At 44.8% G+C, this 20,383-nt stretch overlaps 1 protein-coding gene across 6 annotated transcripts in view; it reads left to right on the top strand.

Annotated features, from left to right (window-relative positions):
• The first annotated feature begins 12,561 nt into the window (after positions 1-12,561).
• The window catches only part of NFYA (nuclear transcription factor Y subunit alpha), a 49,341-nt gene continuing 41,519 nt past the window's right edge, over positions 12,562-20,383 (top strand). Inside the window, exon 1 of one of the 6 annotated variants that reach the window (XM_073542475.1) lies at positions 12,562-12,770. The gene's annotated coding sequence lies outside the window, so the exon portion shown is untranslated. The remainder of the gene's footprint in view (positions 12,771-20,383) is intronic. The other 5 variants (XM_073542474.1, XM_073542479.1, XM_073542477.1 and 2 more) reach the window with 5 other exon arrangements.

Raw genomic sequence — 20,383 nt, 5'->3', positions numbered from 1 at the left:
TGCTTACCGGGGGTGGTGGCTGCGGTGAAGCGGGGTCCCAGGGTCGCTGCTGGAAGAGGCAGGAGTGGGGTGATGCTGCAGGCCACAGGCTGGCATAAGGAGGTGGTGTTCCGATGTGCGGCGCGCCGCTGTGGGGGTGTCTCGCGCTGTGGGGGTGTCCTGCGGTGCTGGGGGGGGGGTCCAGTGCTGCTGCGGGTGTCTTCGATGCTGTGAGGACTCTGCCTACATTTTGTGAAAGGCCAGAGCCCCCGCAGTTCCATGGTTTCCTATGCATAGGACTCCAGGAAAATGTGCTGATGGAGATCTTGGCACCAAGATCTCGGGAGATAAGATTTCAGCGCTGAGATCTCATCTCCCGAGATCTCCATCTGCGCATGCGCCACCCCCGGCGGCCATTTTCCTGGAGTCCACCGCATAGGAAGCCATCAAAATGCGAGGGTTCTGGCCTTTCACAAAATGTCGGCAGAGCCCCCGCAGCATCGGCAAGACCCGCAGCAACACCACAGGACCCCTACAGCTCTGGACACTCCCTCAGCACATCCGGACACCCCTCATCCCAGCCTGCGGCCTGCAGCAATGGTACCGGTAAGGTACTGTATATCGGCATTATAAGACGCACCCCCATTTTTCCCCCAAATTTGTGGGGAAAAGGTGCGTCTTATAATCTGAAAAATACGGTATATTTTTTTTTATGTTTAGTTGCTGTCACACACTTATTTTTCCAAAAACTAATTTTGCATTGCTATCTTTTGAGAGCTATAATTTTTCCATGTTTCATCCGACAGAGCCATGAGAGGGCTTACTTCTTGCAGGACGAGTTTATTGGTATCTTTTTTGGAGTCATGACAATTTTTGATCTCTTTCTATTCTTATTTTTGGGAGGCAGAATAAACAAAAACCAGCAATTCAGGATTTTTTTTTTTTGGGGGGGGTTTATGCCGTTCTGCGTGTAGTAAAATTGATAAAGCAGTTTTATTTTTCATGCCAGTATGATTACAGCAATACCTCATTTATATTGTTTTTTACGTTTTGCAGCTTTTACACAATAAAAACTATTTTATAGATTTTTTTTTGCATCGCTTTATTCTGAGAGATAAAACTTTTTTATTTTTCTGGTGATGGAACTGTATTGCAGCTTGTTTTTTGCAGGACAAGATGACATTTTCAGCGGTACTGTGTTTATTTATATCCATCTTTTTGATCACGTTTTATTGCACTTTTTGTTCGGCGGTATGATGATAAGGCATTGGTTTTTTTTTGTGGGACAGTGTTAGCCTATGTGCACACGTTGCGGATTCTGCTGCGTTTCCGCAGCGGTTTTGGCCCTGCAGAAACGCAGCAGTTCCGCAGACATGGTACAGTACCATGTTAGCCTATGGCATTTCAAATCCGCTGTGCTCACGCTGCAGTTTTTTCCGCGTGGTTTTGCTGCGGTTTATAAACCGCAGCATGTCAATTGTTTGTGCGGATTCCGCAGCGGTTTCACACCTTTAACATAGTAGAGGTGTGAAACTGCAGGGGAAAACCGCAGGCTAATCCACAGGAAAACCGCAGGTCACTTTACCTGCGGTTTTACCTGCAGATCCGCGTGGGAAAACCCGCAGGTGAATCCGCAGCGTGTGCACATAGCCTTATGGATGCGGCGATACTAAATATGTGTACATAAATAAATGTATTTATTGAAAAAAGTGTTTCTTTCTTTTTTCTTTATTTGGGGATTTTAACCCCTTAACCCCCAAGGGTGGTTTGCACGTTCATGACCGGGCCAATTTTTACAATTCTGACCACTGTCCCTTTATGAGGTAATAACTCTGGAACGCTTCCATGGATCCTGGTGATTCTGACATTGTTTTCTCGTGACATATTGTACTTCATGTTAGTGGTAAAATTTAATTCATATAACTTGCGTTTATTTGTGAAAAAATGGAAATTTGGCGAAAATTTTGAAAATTTCGCAATTTTCCAACTTTGAATTTGTATGCCCTTAAATCACAGAGATACGGCACACAAAAAACTTAATAAGCAACATTTCCCACATGTTTACTTTACATCAGCACAATTTTGGAACTCAAATTTTTTCTTCTTAGGAAGTTATAAGGGTTAAAAGTTGACCAGTGATTTCTCATTTTTGCAACACTATTTTATTTTTACGGGCCACATCACATTTGAAGCTACTTTGAGGGGTCTATATGATAGAAAATACCCAAAAGTGACACCATTCTAAAAACTGCACCGCTTAAGGTGCTCAAAACCACATTCAAGAAGTTTATTAACCCTTCAGGTGCTTCACAGGAATTTTTTGAATATTTAAAAAAAATGAACATTTAACTTTTTTCACAAAAAAAATACTTCAGGTTCAATTTTTTTTATTTTACCAAGGGTAACAGGAGAAGTTGGACTGCAAAAATTATTGTGCAGTTTGTCCTGAGTACGCTGATACCTGATATGTGGGGGGAACCACTGTTTCGGCGCATGGCAGAGCTCAGAAGGCAAGGAGCGCCGTTTGACTTTTTCTATGCAAAATAGGCTAGAATTCAGATCGGACGCCATGTCACATTTCATAGAATCATAGAATCGTAGAGTTGGAAGGGACCTCCTGGGCCATCTGGTCCAACCCCCTGCTCAAAGCAGGATTCGCTAAATCATCCCAGTCAGATGTCTGTCCAGCCTCTGTTTGAAGACTTCCATTGAAGGAGAACTCACCACTTCTCGTGGCAGCCTGTTCCACTCATTGATCACTCTAACTGTCAAAAAGTTTTTTCTAATATCTAATCTGTGTCTCTTCCCATTCAGTTTCATCCCATTGCTTCTAGTCTTTCCTTGTGCAAATGAGAATAAAGTTGATCCTTCTACAATGTGACAGCCCTTTAGATATTTGTAGACAGCTATTAAGTCTCCTCTCAGTCTTCTCTTTTGCAAACTAAACATTCCCAAATCCTGCAACCTTTCCTCATAAGACAGGGTTTGCAGACCGGTCACCATTCTGGTCGCTCTTTTCTGAACTTGCTCCAGTTTGTTGATGTCTTTTTTAAAATGTGGTGCCCAAAACTGGACACAATATTCCAGATGAGGTCTGACCAAAGAGGAGTAGAGGGAAATAATGACTTCACGTGATCTAGACTGTATGCTTCTGTTAATACATCCTAGAATTGCATTTGCCTTTTTTGCTGCTGCATCACACTGTTGACTCATATTCAGTCTGTGATCTATTAGTATACCCAAGTCTTTTTCACATGTGCTGTCACTTAGCCCTATTCCTCCCATTCTATATATGCTTTTTTCATTTTTATTGCCCAGATGTAGTACTTTGCATTTCTCCCTGTTAAAAACCATTCTGTTAGTTGCTGCCCACTTCTCCAGTTTATTTAAATCTTTTTGAATCCTCTCTCTCTCTTCTCTAGTATTAGCTATCCCTCCTAGCTTTGTGTCATCAGCAAATTTAATCAGTTTACCCTCAATTCCTTCATCTAAATCGTTGATAAAGATGTTGAATAATACAGGGCCCAGGACAGAGCCCTGTGGTACCCCACTTGAGACATTCTTCCAACTGGATGTGCAGCCATTTACGACCACTCTTTGGGTCCGATCACTAAGCCAGTTATGAATCCACCTAACAGTTGCCTTGTCCATTCCATACTTAGTCATTTTTTCAATAAGGATTGTATGAGAGACTTTGTCAAATGCTTTGCTGAAGTCAAGATATACTATATCTACAGCATTTCCTTGATCCACCCAATCAGTGATACCGTCATAGAAGGAAATTAAGTTAGTCTGACATGACTTATTAGTTAGAAACCCATGCTGACTCTGTTTAATCACTTCATTCTTATCCAGGTATTGACATACATGTTGTTTAATAATTTGTTCAAAGATCTTTCCTGGTATAGAAGTCAGACTCACCGGCCTATAGTTGCCTGGGTCCACCTTCTTCCCCTTTTTGAAGATAGGAACAACATTTGCTCTTCTCCAGTCTTCTGGCACTTCTCCTGTTCTCCAAGAATTTTCAAAGATTATGGAGAGGGGTTCAAAAATTTCTTCTGCTATCTCCTTCAGTACTCTGGGGTGTAATTCATCTGGACCTGGAGACTTGAATTCATTTAGGTTAGCTAAGTGTTTCCTCACTATCTTTCTGTTTATAGATATCCTGGATTCTTCTATTCCCTTAATAGGACAGTGAATAACAGTTGATGTTGCATTTCCTTTCTGAGAGAAAACAGATGCAAAATAGGAATTTAAAAGTTCAGCCTTCTCAACATCCTGTCTTACCATTTCATTATTTTCATCCTGTAAAAATCCTATAGCATCTTTGACTTTTCTTTTACTTTTGACATATCCCCAAAATCCTTTATTATTGCTTTTGACATCTCTTGCAAGCCTCAGTTCATTTTCAGCTTTAGATAATCTGATTTGTGCCCTGCAGGTTCTGCAGACAGCATTATATTCTTCTTTAGATATGCCTCCCTCTTTCCATTTTATAAACATTTTTTTCTTCCTTTTTAGCATGTGCTTAAGTTCTGTGTTCATCCATCCTGGTTTCCTTAAATGCTTCCTATTCTTCCCTCTTTTCGGAATTGTTAACAACTGTGCTTTGAGAATTTCATTTTTCAAGATTTCCCATCCTTCCTGGACATTTTTGTCTTTAAGGATATCCAGCCATTGGATCCCTCCAATTCTCTTTCTGAATCCCTTAAAATCTGCCTTTCTGAAATCTAACCTTGACGTCTGAGTCTTCACAGGTCTTCCACCTCTAGTTATCCAAAATTCTAAAATAGCATGGTCGCTACCTCCTAGGGTCCCAGCCACTTTTACCTCCTCAACCATTTCCTCCCTGTTTATAAGGATTAGATCCAAGGTAGCAGTTCCCCTTGTTTTCTCCCTTACCTTTTGGAAGATAAAGTTGTCAGCAAGAGAGGATAAGAATTTCCTTGACCTGTTAGTTTTGCCTGAGAGAGATTCCCAACAAATGTCTGGATAGTTGAAATCTCCCATGACAACTATGTCATATTTTTTGGAGAACTTGGCCATCTGATGCATAAAGAGTTCATCTATATCTTCGGCTTGCACAGGCGGCCTGTAGTAAATGCCTACAATGGTGTCCTTTCCATTGTTCTGTCCTTGTATTCTTACCCAAACAGTTTCCACAGAACTCCCAGTCTCTGAAGCTTCAATCTCTGTGCAGATATACGCGTTTCGAACATACAATGCGACACCCCCTCCTCGTTTATCAAGTCTGTTTCTTGCAAATAAGTTGTATCCTTCTAGTCTTGTATTCCAATCATGTGTATTGTCCCACCAAGTTTCAGTGATTCCAATTACATCATATTTCTTTTCCTGTGTTAGTAGTTCCAATTCTCCTTGTTTGTTGCCCATGCTTTGTGCATTAGTATAGAAACATTTTAGTTTGTGATTGGTTTCTCTTTCTCCAATATTTTTATTAATTAGATTCTTTCGTCTTTGTTCTTCCTTTCCACTTCTAATAGCAGAGTTCTCAATAGCATTTGTCAGGTGTATGGCTTTTTCTGGTCTTTTGCTTCCCTTCCCATGTTGTTCTAGTTTAAAGCTCTCCTTACAAGTGTAGCAAGGCGACTTCCAAATACATGCTTTCCAGTCTTCGTAAGGTGCACCCCATCTCTAGCAAGTAGTCCATCGTATAAGTAGTTCACTCCGTGATCCAGAAATCCAAATCGTTGCTGACGGCACCATCGACGTAGCCAGTTGTTCACCTGCAGAATCTTATTCCACCTCCTTGTTCCATGGCCATCCACTGGGAGGATGGAAGAGAAGACCACCTGCGCTCCCAGTTCTTTCACTTTCTTGCCTAAGTCTTCAAAGTCTCTGCAGATGATTTCCAGGTCGTTTCTTGCGGTGTCATTTGTCCCCACATGTAGTAGCAGGAATGGGTAATCATCTGTAGGTCTGAAGAGTCCTGATATCCTGTCAGACACATCTTTAATTTTTGCACCTGGAAGACAGCACATTTCTCTTGTAGTTATATCCGGTCTGCAGATAGCGGCCTCTGTTCCTCTCAGCAGGGAATCCCCCATGACCACCACTCTCCGTTTCTTCTTCACAACATTTTTCTTTCTCCATCCAGGAGGACTCTGAGGGCGTACAAGGTTGCTGTTTGTTGGCAAAGTCTTATCCTGATGTATTTCTTAATCGTTTTCCTGCGTGAGAGCCTGGTACTGGTTTCTGAGCAGTATGGGTGCTGACTGCCTCCTGATCCTCCTGCTTCTCTGGGTCACATGTCTCCATTCCTCTGTTTCTTCAGGTGCACTTCGAATTTCTTCTCTTTCTGTAACATGAAGAGATAATTCTGCTCTGTCCAAGAACTCTTCACCTTCCTTAATGATCTTCAACGTAGCTAACCTCTCTTCGAGATTTTGCAACTTTTCCTCCAACAGGGACACAAGCTTGCATTTGTGGCATGTGAAGTTTGGCTTTTCCACTGGTAAATCTGTGAACATGTAGCAAGAAATGCAGCTCACCAAATGGCTCCTGGCCTCTTCCATCTTGAGATTTCTTAAAAACGATGAAAGATGAGCCAAATTTCGCCCGCCGATAGGCGTTGAGCTCGCGGAGACTCTTCACTTATCCCAGAAGGCACTGGGAATATGCAAATGATCTCCTCAAGACTCTTCCCCTGGTTTTTGGAGAGTCCCTGATGTACCTAAACAGTGGAAACCCCCATAAGTGACCCCATTTTGGAAACTAGACCCCCCAAGGAACTTATCTAGATATGTGGTGAGAACTTTGAACCAACAAGGGCTTCACAGAAGTTTATAACGTACAGCGGTACAATTAAAAAATATTTTTTTCCACAAAAATGATCTTTTCACCCCCAATTTTTATTTTCCCAAGGGTAAAAGGACCCTAAAAGTTATTGTGCAATTTGTCCTGAGTACGCTGATACCCCATATGTGGGTTTAAATGACTATTTAGGCGCATGGCAGAGCTCAGAATGGAAGCAGCGCCATTTGACTTTTTTGGCTGGAATTGAGATCGGACACCATGTCGCGATTGGAAAGCCCCTGATGTACCAAAACAGTGAAAACCCACCACATATTACACCATTTCAGAAACTAGACCCCCCAAGGAACTTATCTAGATGTGTGGTGAGCACTATGAACCCCTCAGTGCTTCACAGAAGTTTATAACGCCCGGGCGTGAAAATAAAAAAATCGTATTTTTTCAACAAACATGATCTTTAAGTTACCAATTTTTTATTTTCCCAAGGGTACCAGGAGAAATTGGACCCCAAAAGTTGTTGTCCAATTTGTCCTGAGTACGCTGATACCCCATATGTGGGAGAAAACTACTCTATGGGCACACGTCGGGGCTCGGAAGGGAAGTAGTGACGTTTTGCAATGCAGACTTTGATGGAATGGTCTGCGGGTGTCATATTGCTTTTGGAGAGCCCCTGATGTACCTAAACAGTGGAAACCCCCCATAAGTGACACCATTTTGGAAACTAGACCCCCTAAGGAACTTATCTAGATGTGTGGTGAGCACTTTGAACCCCCAGTGCTTCACAGAAGTTTATAACGACCGGGCGTGAAAATAAAAAAATCGTATTTTTTCAACAAACATGATCTTTTAGTCCACATTTTTTTTTATTTTCCCAAGGGTACAAGGAGAAATTGGACCTCAAAAGATGTTGTCCAATTTGTCCTGAGTACGCTGATACCCCAAATGTGGGAGAAAACTACTCTATGGGCACACGTCAGGGCTCGGAAGGGAAGTAGTGACGTTTTGGAATGCAGACTTTGGTGGAATGCTCTGCGGGGGTCATGTTGCCTTTGGAGAGCCCCGAATGTACCTAAACAGTGGAAACCCCCCATAAGTGACACCATTTTGGAAACTAGACCCCTTAAGGAACTTATCTAGATGTGTGGTGAGCACTTTGAACCCCCAAGGGCTTCACAGAAGTTTATAATGCCTGGGCATGAAAATAAAAAAAACGTATTTTTTCCACAAACATGATCATTTAGTCCCCAATTTTTTTATTTTCCCAAGGGTACCAGGAGAAATTAGACCCCAAAAGTTGTTGTCCAATTTGTCCTGAGTACGCTGATACCCCATATGTGGGAGAAAACTACTCTATGGGCACACGTCAGGGCTCGGAAGGGAAGTAGTGTCGTTTTGGAATGCAGACTTTGATGGAATGGTCTGCGGGTGTCATGTGCGCTTGGAGAGCCCCTGATGTACCTAAACTATTGAAACTCCCCACAAGTGACCCCATTTTGGAAACTAGACCCCCCACGGAACTTATCTAAATGTGTGGTGAGCACTTTGAACCCCCAAGTGCTTCACAGAAGTTTATAACGCCTGGGCGTGAAAATAAAAAAAAACATTTTTTTCCACAAAAATGATATTTTTGCCCCCAATTTTTTATTTTCCTAAGGGTAACAGGAGAAATTTGACCCCAAAAGTTGTTTTGCAATTTGTCCTGAGTAGGCTGATATCCTATATGTGGGGGTAAAACACTGTTTGGGCGCATGGCAGAGCTTGGAAGGGAAGGAGCACCATTTGACTTTTTCAACGCAGAATTGGCTGTAATTGAGATCAGACGCCATGTTGCATTTGGAGAGCACCTGATGTGCCCAAACAGTGGAAACCCCCCCCAATTCTAACTCCAGCCCTATCCCCAACACACCCCTAACCCTAATCTCAGCCCTAACCCTAGCCCTAATGGGAAAATGGAAATAAATACATTTTTTTTATTTTATTATTTTTCCCTAACTAAGGGGGTGATAATGGGGGGTTTGATTTACTATTTATGGCGGTTTTTATGTTTGGCAGCTGTCACACGCTAAAAGACGCTTTTTATTGGAAAAAGTTTTTGCATCACCACATATTGAGAGCTATAATTTTTCCATATTTTGATTCACTGAGTCATGTGAGGTCTTATTTTTTTGCGGGACAAATTGACGTTTTTATTGATATCATTTTCGGGCATGTGACATTTTTTGATCGCTTTTTATTCCGATTTTTGGGACGCAGAATGAACAAAAACCAGCATTTCATGAATTTCTTTTGGGGGGTGCGTTCACACCGTTCCGCGTGCAGTAAAATTGATAAAGCGCTTTTATTCTTCGGGTCGGTACAGTTACAGCGATACCTCATTTAGGTCGTTTTTTATGTTTTATGCGCTTTTATGTAATGAAAACAATTTTATATGAAAAATAATTATTTTTGCATCGCTTTATTCTGCGAGCTATAACTTTTTTATTTTTTTGCTTTTGACGCTGTATGGTGGCTCATTTTTTGCGGGACAAGATGACGCTTTCAGCGGTATCATGCAAATTTATATGTGTCTTTTTGATTGCGCGTTATTGCACTTTTTGTTCGACAGTATGATAATAAATCATTATTTTTTGCTTCGTTTTTTATTTTTTAAGGGGTTTGCTAAAGGGGTTAACTAATGGGACAGTTTTATAGGGCGGGTCGTTACGGACGCGGCGATACCAAATATGTGTACTTTTATTTTTTTTTTTATTTGCAGAAAATGAATTTATTAGGGAATTTTTTTAATTTATTTAGCGATTTTTTTAAAATTATTTTTACACTTTTTTTTTTAACTTTATTACATTGTCCCAGGTGGGACATCACTGTCCTGTGACAGATCGCTGATCTGTCACATCACAGATCACTGTGACAGATCAGTGATCTGTCACAGGCACTGCACAAGGCTTCCTCCTTGCCTGCGCTTTGCAGTTGGGTTGCCCTCCCAGGGCTGTGGGGTACTCGGTACCGGGCCGGTGTCAGGGGGATGTGTCACAGAGGCAGTGACCCGGTCCGTGGCCCTGGGCACCCAAGTAATGGTGGTATGTGATGTAGTTTAAGTGGAATGGAATAGTTTGTGACGCCACCTGTGGTGCTCGGCAAGGAAGGTGTTAAGTCGACGCTGCAGACAGATCCTCTGGGACAGATGGCAGGATGCAGCAGTGATGGTATAGCCCTCCACAGGCAGGGCTGATGTCCCAGGGCAGTGTATTTGTAATAGTTGTGGAATGGGTTGGCGCGAGAATGAGTGGAGGACACCGAGGCTTGCAGTTCCAAAGCTTTACTGACAGTCTGCGGTACACAAGGGTAAATATATATAGAAAAAACGACCACAAAAATCTCACAGAACGTATAAATACAAAAAATATAATTTATTAACAAACCAGTACAGATCCTTCTCTCTCTTATGGAAGCTTAGGTTGCAGTTCTACGTCTTTCTCCTTCTGTTCCTTTCCCGTGCCGGCTGGCTCAGATCACTGAGGCAGCTGCAGCACTCCTTCCTCCATCCCTTCTTCCAGGGATCCCCACTCCTCCCGAGTGGCTTCCTTCTTCACTGACCTTCTGTCAGACTGAACCCTGACTGATTTGTCATCCTACACTTTCCTACTCTTTTATATATCTCCACTCCACCTTCCCAGCACATCCAGTGTTCCATGCAGGGAACCACCGGAGGTACTCTGCTACTCTCCAAGCACTGAGCCGCAATGTGGTTGTGCAGAACTACCCTGTTGTGTGGGGTGCGAGTGTTGGAGCGGGGAAAGGAGTTCCCACCTTACCTGCATGATGGTGGGGCACTACACCTTTAGAGAGGAAGGTGCAGTACCTCTGTGGCGACTGAGCCTCGGGGCGCCACACAGGCATGAGGATATCAGCTCCCTGCAGGCCCCCGAAGGTCCCCGTCGCCATCTTGGATCCGGGGACCTGCAGGGATGGAGCCCCCTGCGGCAGCACTGCACATTGCGTTGCTGTGGGGGGCTCAGGGAAGCACGGAGGGAGCCCACTCCCTGCCGATGCTTCCCTTTAACCCCCAGTACACCGCGATCCTGTTTGATCGCGGTGTGCAAGGGTTTAACGTGTCGGGGGCGGTCCGTGACCGCCCCTGATGCATTGTGCCGGGTGTCAGCTGTGATAATCAGCTGATACCCGGCCGCGATCAGCGGCGCTCACCACGTGGGCGCCGCTGATCGCTGTGACGTACTATCCCGTCCCTGGGAATTAAGTCCCAGGGCACATGGACGGGATAGTACGTCACACGACAGAAAGGGGTTAAAAAATATTTTTACACTTTTTAATATTTTACTTTGTGTCATCCTGGGACATCACTGTACAGTGTCAGATCGCTGATCTCATACTCTGCAATGCTTCTACACTGCAGAGTATCACATTAGCATCTGACAGACAGGGAAGGAGGTGTCTCAAATCCTGCTCTCAGCAGGCACTCACAGGCCACTTTCCCTCCAGGACCTCAAGGCCATCTTGCAGCCAGGGGTCTCCATAGAGACCATCAGGACAACACGATCGCATCGTCCTGATGGAAGCACACAGGGAACCCATTCCCTGCGCGATGCTCCTCTATGCCAAGAAGAGTAAAATGCCCGCGATCGTTGCTGCAGGATGTGAGCTCTCACACAGAACTGACACCCACACCCTATCGATGCGGCACTCAGCGTGAGGCCTTGTGATCGTGCCTCCGTGCATACTGTTGTTTGCGGCCACGTACCTCCTGCAGAGCAGTATATATATGGCGCATGTCGCGAAAAGGTTATAAAAAAAAAAAAAAGTAATTAAACTGTAATGCTGAAGCCATGTTCACACCTAAGGTAAATGCTGTGTTCTTTCTGCAGGTGTCCGCACAGGACGACGCAATAACAATCTTGTCTTAATATTACGTGCTGGTTGATTTTGGTGCAGATACGAAGGGGAGTTTTTTCTTTCCGAAGCCTAAAGAGAAAAAAAACGCACCAACACTGCAGAGTTCAGCAGTCTTCAGACCCGAGGGGATAGAGATTTCATGGAATCACGTCCACTTTGCTCCAAAATTTACACCTTGTTCACATGTAGCGTAAATGCTCTGGATTTTCTTTTTTTTGCACAAAACTTCTTCTGTTTAACTGTCCAAGCAAAGTGGATTTCATGAAAACTGTGGCCCCCTATGGTATACAGACTGTGAGGAGTTTGCGCTTTTTTTTCCTCTGTCTGCTAATGTGCAGCCTGAATACACCTGTAAAAACTGCAGAATCAAGGCTTTCCTGCGCTATAAAGAAGAAATTAAAAATGTTGCTTCACATCTGCACCAAAAACGCAGCAAACGAGGAGAAGATTGCTATTGTGTAGCTTGGTGTGGAGCCTGCTAAAAACAAAAAACACAATATTTGTGCAACGTGTGAACACGGCCTTATGGACACAAAAAAGCCGCTTGCCATATAGCGCAGCTACGTAAAGATCAGAAAGCTCTGGTGGCTCCAGCTGTGAATGCAGGAACACAAATGAAATCCACAGGTCCCAACTAGAGACGAGCAGGATGCACACTGCAGCCTTTCTCCATAACACAATGTCAGCTGCACCTCCTATTCCCTCAGGCGGCTGTGAGGGCGCGCTCTGCACGCTTGTACTATAGCAGAGACTACTACGTCCTCCACAATAGTTTTCCCGCCTTTTTTCCTACACCACGGTTAGCGATGGTTAGAGGAAGGAACCGATAAGCCCCGCCTCCACGGCGGATATACGATTCTCCTAGACCGTAGACGGGCGTTGATGCGCAATGCGCATGCTCGAATACGTCGTACTGTAAGGCTGGGTCTGGCTGCTTTCCCCGTACGCATGCGTGATGTGGAGGGCGTGGCCTACAGCGCAGGCGCATGAAGCGCTGCTTTCCCGAGTCTTTGTCCTTCCGCCATTTTGCGAATCCAAAGCGCTGATTGGGCTCAGTGCTCCGGTTCTGGAACCAATCAGAGCGGAGAGGAGAACCGAGACCGGGAGAGGTGGTGAGTAGGACCGGGGGAGAGAGCCAATAACACCACGGGGAGGGAGAAACATGACCTAAGCCGCACAGCCAATAACGCCAATGTATCAGGCAGTAACATAAATAGCCAATCCGGGAAGACAAAGCCGATGTCTCCCGGAGAAGAAGCGCCATTAGCTAGCAGTCAGGCTGCAGTGTGCGGAGGCTGGCGCCATGCTGAGGGGGAGAGGGCTGGCAGCCTCAGGCTGGGGAGAGGCCTCACTGACTGCTCTGTGGAGGGCTCTGCAGTTCCCCCGTGGGCCTGGAGCCCTGTGTAGGTGCAGCCTGTGGAGACCTGTCGGGGGGCGGCCATGACACCCTGTGTGGTCGGAGGACACGTATTTCTGCTGAGTCCAGGCTGCAGGGTGGGCATTGTTGGTGCTGTCTAACCAGAGGCCAGCAGCTCCCTGCGAGCCCTCCATACACAGGATATCTCCACGAGAGCCAATGCCAGACCTGTCAGAGGGACCGGCAGTCAGACCTCCGACGTGCTGGATCATTAAAGGGGTTGTGTGGACTCCACCTACAAGTCTGCAGGCTCTATGTGACTGCAGACTTGTGACTCCTCACACTGTGTGCACGCGCTGCGGATTCTGCTGCGGTGTACAGTACCATAATATCCTATGGATATTAAAAACCGCAGTGCAGATTTTTCCGCGCTGTTTATCTGCGATTTCAAAACCGCAGAAAGAATTGACATGTCTTTTGACCTGTGGATTTTACCAAATCCGCACGGCCAAATCTGCAGAGCATTCTGCAGCGTGTGCACGTACCCTGAGGAGTCTGGGTGCCAGGAGCCGGCGGTCATGTGACTTCATGTATGCGATATGCTTACTCCCGGCCACCTCCTGACTAGCCTGGCCTTGGTGCATACACTTGCATTGAGCGAAGCTGCACCCTTCTAGTCAGAATATAGCGGGGAGTATGCATACCGCCATTGTCTCCCAGTGTGCAGTGCACATATCACAATTCACAAGGCTGTCTTCACATGGTGACTGCAGACTAATAGGTAAAAGCACCACTCCAGTGTGTGTCTCCATTTCACCGCTGGAATAGTGCCTAAACGCCAAGTCCCCTGTCTGATACTTCCCTTCCAGTGTCTTCATCTGTTTCTGCTGTCGCTCTGGTCCGTCTCCTGCAGTTTGTGACTTGCTGGCTGCTCCACTGTTTCATGGTGTGTGCCGGAGGTCACTAATCAATGACCTGAGCCTCGTTGTGGCTCTCCGACTTGCAATGAGAGCGTGAGACGTAGCTTCTGACTCCCGGGCAGTCAGAAGCTGCCCTCACAAGATGGCATCACGGGACCGGCTGGTGCTGACAGTGAAGATGCTGGAGGGTGAGTATGTGACCCGGGGACCCACGCTTGGGGTTCAGACGGCGTATAACCCATGTCAGGATCACATGGCTATCTTCACACCAGCTGTCCAGTCTCCTGACCTGAGCTTGACAGCAAATACCTCATGCTCGGGTCAGCTGAGGTGTCCGACTAGTCTACAGTGAAATGAGACGATCTCACAAGTACTATGGAATAAAAAAATACCCAGAATACGCCAGGAAGCGTATAAACTACGTGTTACTTTGTAATGTCGTCTTTGTACATATCCCTGTTCAGATGTAAAGTGCTGCGGAATATGTTGACGCTATGGAAATAAAATTCTTTAAATGGTAAATACTGGCCGCTTTTTCACTGCTCTTTAGTGCTCCAATAATCCATTGTCCAGGTTCCCTAAACGCATACAGTTCTTCTCAAAAGTTTACATACCCTGGCAGAATTTTTGCTTTCTTGGCCTTTTCTCAGAGAATATGAATAACACCAAAAATTTTTCTCCACTTATGGCTAGTGGTTGGGTGAAGCCATTTATTGTCAAACTACTGTTTTCTTTTTAAAGCATAATGACAACCCAAAACATCCAAATGACCCTGATCAAAGGTTCACATACCCCACTTAATACCGTGTATTGTCCCCTCTAACATCAGTGACAGTTTGTAGTCTTTTGTGGTAGTTGTGGATGAGGCTCTTTATTTTCTCAGATGATAACGCTGCCCACTCTTAGCAAAAAGCCTCCAGTTCCTTCTGAGCACAACTGTATATCGGAGGTTGCGACAGTTGTTGTGAAGTAAGCACAACGATAAGTGGCAGAATGCTGAAGGTAGCAGACGTGCATTACTGCTGGCAGCGCTTCCCCACACACTGGGCACATAGGGTGTGTGCACATGTTGCGGATTCTGCTGTGGATCCGCAGCGGATTTGGCCCTGCGGATCCACAGCAGTTTCTGCTATGTTGTACAGTACCCTTTTAGTCTATGAGAAATGAAAACCGCAGTGCACACGGTGCTGAATTTTCCGCGGTTTCAAATCCGCAGCATGTCAATTCTTTGTGCGGATTCCGCTGCGGTTTGGCACCTGTTCCATGGCAGGTGTCAAACAGCAAGGGAAACCCGCAGGCTAAACTGCAGAAAATCTGCAGATAAACTGCAGGTCTTTTGATCAAGAAGAGTTTTGTTGAAGTAGTTGACAACACCTTTAAAGAGAACCTGTCAGCAGGATTTAGCACTATACAGTAAAGGTATGGCCAAAATGGCTCTATTAGGCTAGTTTCACACTAGCGTATAGAGGAGCTGCAGACTTCCTCCGTGAAGCCTCGCCCACTGCTGCGCCTCCTCCTGTTGGCTCCGGCATGCGGCCTGCGTACCTTATCTTTAGCATTGGGTACGCAGGCCGTGCCGATCTATGCGAATGCCTCCGCATGCGTCTTTTTGATGGTGTGGCGACCTGAGCCTGCGTACCCAATGCTAAAGATAGGGTACGCATGCTGACGGAGGTGGCACGGCAGTGGGCAGGGCTTCACGGAGGAAGTCCGCAGCGCTTCCATACGCTAGTGTAAAATTAGCCTTAGGGTACGTGCACACGCTGCGGATTCCGCTGCGTTTCCGCAGCGGTTTTGGCAGCAGGTTTAGCTGCGGTGTACAGTACCATTCTAATGAATGGGAAATAAAAACCGCTGTGCCGACGCTGCGGAAAAATCCGCGCGGATTTGCTGCGGTTTTGAATCCGCAGAAAGAATTGCATGTCAATTCTTTCTGCGGAAACCTATCTACACCATTATGGAGATAGTGAATCCGCAGGACCAAACCGCAGGCAAAACCGCAAATAATCCGCAGGTCTTTGGACCTGTGGATTATCTGCGGTTTTTGCAAAATCCGTGCGGATTAATCCGCAGCGGAATCCGCAGCGTGTGCACGTACCCTTACACTGAAGGAATACGATCAGTGGTTCTTTTTTTAATCATGGTTTCAAGTTTTCTTTGGATCGGGCTTGGGGGGGTGGGGGGAGTTGTGTTGTCTTCTGCTCCAGCCCCACCGCCAGACTCCTGTGTTTGTATAGGTTACTGATTTAGTCACCTGCCTCTGCTTTGAAATTTCACGTCGCCATCATTGGGTGGGAGGCGCGTGCGCAGTGTGAGATTACATGTCTGGTCTTTAGTAAAATGGCGCTGGAGACAACACTTGCAGATCACGATCTCTGCTCAGATCTGCAGTCATTTTATGTGCGATGCACCCACCGCCGGACACTATTCCTGATGTGAGCAGCTGGTCAAGTGACCACATGTCTGCGAGATGCACACTGTGGTCACGTGTAACCTATAAGTATTAAATGTGACAAAATTTAAATATTTATTAAATTTTTTTTTTAAATAATTGGGAATAACTAAACACAAACTCAAGAAGAAGGAACGTACCAGCTAAACCCGTTCGTCTTCTCTCAATGGAAAGGAATTGAGAGAACTTGAATGAGTCTAGTTGGCATGTGACCACAAGTATGTTAATCGCTGGTGAGTCGTTATGTGATCGCTGGTGAGCTGTCACACAGACAGCTTCACCAGCGATCAGCACAGCGACGCCGAGTGCGCGGCTTCGCTGTGTTTGCTGGTAACTAACGTACACATCGGGTATTTAAGGGACGCACGTCCCTTGGATACCCGATGTGTACGTTAGTTACCAGCAGATTGCTGGTCTCCCGCCTGTCACGCAGCGATGCGTGCTGGCCAGCGGGAGACCAGCGACAAAAGAAATGTCCAGCGGTTTCCTACAGCGATACCGGCAGGGGGGCTGATCGCTGTCACAGCGATCTCGCTGGTGAGATCGCTGTTGTCACAAAACTTGTGACTCAGCAGCGATCTCGGCTATGTGTGACAGGGCCCTAAGAGCTGGCATCCATTGCAAGTGGTGATAGCTAGGCTCCCAAGCACACTTTTTATACACTGGCACCCCAGCTATCACATATTTATGCATCATTTAGCTTCAAGAGTTTAAAATGTTTCCGAGTATCTGGGTTGGAGAGATTTTGGGTAAATTTACAGCTAGAGAATATGTGAAGGAAGGTATATTCATATCCACATGCATGGATATATGTGGCATGTATGAACCCTGTACTATCAATTTTAGGTGGTGGTGTGCGTGTCAGTGTCTGCTTGAATCACACTTTTACCAACAAATGTGACTTTTTTCCCACATTGTTCACCAAATGTTACACTTTCACTCACTGCCTGTGTATTCATAAATGCTTGTGGCAGAATGATTCTTGCTGTTGTGCAGCTCAAACCAATAACTGAAAGTAGCATCTAGTAAAAGAAGTTTTGACAAATTTCAGATCCTGATAGAACCACACTGCGGTACAGTTTGGACCTGTAATGCACTCCTCCCATTTGCCATGTGCGTGTGTTCCAAAGTTTATACTATACTCTTAAAGGGGAAATCCGGGACTGTAAAAAAAAAAAAAAGTACATAAGCATGAACAGACAGGTATTTGCTAGAGATGAGTGAATTTGATGGGATCAGGGCTTATTCTGCAAGCTATAGCGCTTACCGAATAAGCTGCAGAGGGAACCCAGATGCATGGATTGCTCTGGCTGATCAGCGCTGCAGCTTCATGTCTCACGCCTGGGAGACAGTCATGAGACATGCATGAAGAGCCCAACAAACAATGCTGATTGGCAGCTGGCTACCCACTGCCATTATTGATAGTCGACTGTCAATCAGCATGACGCCAGTAGTCCCGCCCTGTCAACAGGAAGAGAAACCACTTCTCTGATATGAGGGAGTAGCCCTCTACAGTCATGGCTAAAAGTTTAGAGAATGACACAAATATTAATTTTTACAAAGTCTACTGCTTCATTTTTTCTAATGGCAATTTGCATATACTCCAGAATGTTATAAAGAGTGATCAGCTTAACAGCAATTACTTGCAAAGTCAATATTTGCCTAGAAAATGAACTTTATCCCCCAAAACACATTTCAACATCATTGCAGCCCTGCCTTAAAAGGACCAGCTAACATCGTTTCAGTGATTGCTCCATTAACACAGGTGTGGGTGTTGATGAGGACAGGGCTGGAGATCAATCTGTCATGATTAAGTAAGAATGACACCACTGGACACTTTAAAAGGAGGCTGGTGCTTGGCATCATTGTTTCTCTTCTGTTAACCATGGTTATCTCTAAAGAAACACGTGCAGTCATCATTGCACTGCACAAAAATGGCCTAACAGGGAAGAGTATCGCAGCTGGGAAGAGTATCGCAGCTAGAAAGATTGCATCTCAGTCAACAATCTATCGCATCATCAAGAACTTCAAGGAGAGAGGTTCCCTTGTTGCCAAAAAGGCTCCAGGGCGCCCAAGAAAGACCAGCAAGCGCCAGGACCGTCTCTTAAAAGTGTTTCAGCTGCGGGATCGGGCTACCAGCAGTGCAGAGCTTGCTCAGGAATGGCAGCAGGCAGGTGTGAGTGCATCTGCACGCACTGTGAGGCGGAGACTCTTGGAGCAAGGCCTGGTCTCAAGGAGGGCAGCAAAGAAGCCACTTCTCTCCAGAAAAAACATCATGGACAGACTGATATTCTGCAAGAGGTACAGGGAGTGGACTGCTGAGGACTGGGGTAAAGTCATTTTCTCTGATGAATCCCCTTTTCGATTGTTTGGGACATCTGGAAAACGGCTTATTCGGAGAAGACCAGGTGAGCGCTACCACCAGTCTTGTCTCATGCCAACTGTCAAGCATCCTGAAACCATTCATGTGTGGGGTTGCTTCTCAGCCAAGGGAATGGGCTCTCTCTCAGTCTTGCCTAAAAACACAGCCATGAATAAAGAATGGTACCAGAATGTCCTCCAAGAGCAACTTCTCCCAACCGTCCAAGAGCAGTTTGGCGATCAACAATGCCTTTTTCAACATGATGGAGCACCTTGCCATAAAGCAAAGGTGATAACTAAATGGCTCAGGGAACAAAACATAGAGATTTTGGGACCATGGCCTGGAAACTCCCCAGATCTTAATCCCATTGAGAACTTGTGGTCAATCATCAAGAGACGGGTGGACAAACAAAAACCTTCAAATTCAGACAAAATAAAAGCATTGATTTTGCAAGAATGGACTGCTATCAGTCAGGATTTGATCCAGAAGTTGATTGAGAGCATGCCAGGGAGAATTGCTGAGGTCCTGAAGAAGAAGGGTCAACACTGCAAATATTGACTTGCTGCATTAACTCATTCTAACTGTCAATATAACCTTTTGTTACTCATAATATGATTGCAATTATATTTCTGTATGTGATAAAAAATCTGACAAACACATAAAAACCAGAGGGCAGCAGATCATGTGAAAATATAATATTTGTGTCATTCTCTAAACTTTTGGCCATGACTATATATTTCCACTGACAGGTGATGGAGTTGCTTTTTTGTGGATTAATTTGATGCTTTTATTGGGGACACTTTACAAAACGTTTGGGTTCACATTTATCCGGCGCTCTATGCTGAGCACTAACATTGGGGTTTACATTTAAATCTCTGAATGACGTAATCCAGATCAAACCCCCGAATGAGGCAGCAGAGTTACTCTGGATTCCGTCTGGCCTCTGTTCAGCATTGTCTTTTCAGTGGCACACATAGCTGTGGCGGAACACGCTTTTATGCACGCCTGAAAAGACAGACACTGTCAAATCACAGGCCAGACAGCATCCACAGTGCCTCCATCTGCCTCATTATAGGGAATCTTCCGCCAGGGGTTCTGTCTGAATCACGTATTTATTATTATTATTATTATTATTATTATTATTATTATTATTATGCATTTATATAGCGCCATTTATTCCATGGCGCTTTACATGTGAAAAGGGGAAATATAGACATGTACAATAAACATGTGTAAGACTTTGAAACACTCTGGTGTTTTAGATGGAACATACAGTCACATCATTCTAGTTGATTGCCATGTTGAATCAAAGCAAAAATATACTTTGATGCAATCCCCTTTCAATTTCTGTGAAGCAATTGATGGGTTACGATACTTCCTAAATAATATTTTAAATACTTAAAGGGTTGTTTAAAAATAAATGTAAAAAAAAAAACAAAACGGTATTTTGTTGGGGATTGCTAATATTCGGGATCCAAAACCAAACCAATATGAAAATTTCTGTTAAATTTATAAACTGTCTAATATCTAAATAAGCAACTGTATGTATAAAACAAAAAAAAAAACAATGCCAACATAAAGTAGATGTGTGGGAAATATTAACTCTATTGAATGATATGACTGGTTTATGGGCA

Source organism: Dendrobates tinctorius, unplaced genomic scaffold, assembly GCF_039654945.1.
Source record: "Dendrobates tinctorius isolate UK_male_01 unplaced genomic scaffold, ASM3965494v1 ptg000127l, whole genome shotgun sequence".
NCBI lineage: Eukaryota > Metazoa > Chordata > Amphibia > Anura > Dendrobatidae > Dendrobates > Dendrobates tinctorius.
The sequence above is the reverse complement of the archived record's forward strand: the minus strand, read 5'-3'. Positions and strand labels throughout refer to the sequence as shown.